The sequence below is a fragment of the Phyllostomus hastatus genome, unplaced genomic scaffold (assembly GCF_019186645.2).
Source record: "Phyllostomus hastatus isolate PE091 unplaced genomic scaffold, TTU_PhHast_1.1 phas_scaffold_46, whole genome shotgun sequence".
Taxonomy (NCBI): domain Eukaryota; kingdom Metazoa; phylum Chordata; class Mammalia; order Chiroptera; family Phyllostomidae; genus Phyllostomus; species Phyllostomus hastatus.
This window is the reverse complement of record NW_025334032.1, coordinates 41,631,275-41,631,951: the sequence shown is the minus strand read 5'-3', so window position 1 is coordinate 41,631,951 and position 677 is coordinate 41,631,275. Positions and strand designations below refer to the sequence as shown.

Genomic DNA, 677 nt, shown 5'->3' with positions numbered 1-677 from the left:
TGTCATCAGATACACACTGTGCTGCTTCAGACACCAGGAAGACGCATGCGGTCTGCGTGTTCCCCACAATCAGTGATAAGTGGGAGCCAGGAGAATAATTCAAGCATCCTATTTTTATTTCTCCTGACAATTAACGCTATTAAAGTGACTTTAATGTGCATAATCCTATGTCTCTATGCATACATATATAGGCGTGCGCATAGTAATATAGACTAGCTGATGTCTGGATACTGGAAACACATTGTCGTCCCAGGGAGAGAAACAGTCACATATCCAATCTCTCTTCCTAGTTCCAGGGCCTGTGAACCCAGTGGGGCTGGCTAGGGGAGAGCTGGGAAGTTCCAGAAGGAACTGAGAGATTATGAGTACTTCTAAACATGAGAAAAGAAAGAATAATCACTTGTTGAAAAATCAATTGTTGTTTCCTTTTTCCATATCTGAAAAAGAACATGGCACATATACTACATTCCAACTAGAGAGGACATATCATAATGAGATCCAATTCCTTAGGAAAGGGAATTTTCAAGTCATTTCTTATACACTTTAGCTGTTCAAATTAGCATACAATGATTTTGGCCTTTCTAAATAAAGTTTTATTTTAAGCTTCAAATGAAAAGAAAATACTGAAGGATAGGGTATAGCGGTATTCCACCTTTCTACCCCAACTACCAGGGAGT

At 39.3% G+C, this 677-nt stretch overlaps 1 non-coding gene across 1 annotated transcript; it reads left to right on the top strand.

The window, feature by feature from the left end:
* Positions 1 to 247: 247 nt before the first annotated feature.
* Positions 248 to 360, top strand: LOC123807846. Its single transcript, XR_006783720.1, has one exon. It is a non-coding gene; the product is annotated as a small nucleolar RNA SNORD22 (small nucleolar RNA).
* The last annotated feature ends 317 nt before the right edge of the window (positions 361 to 677 follow it).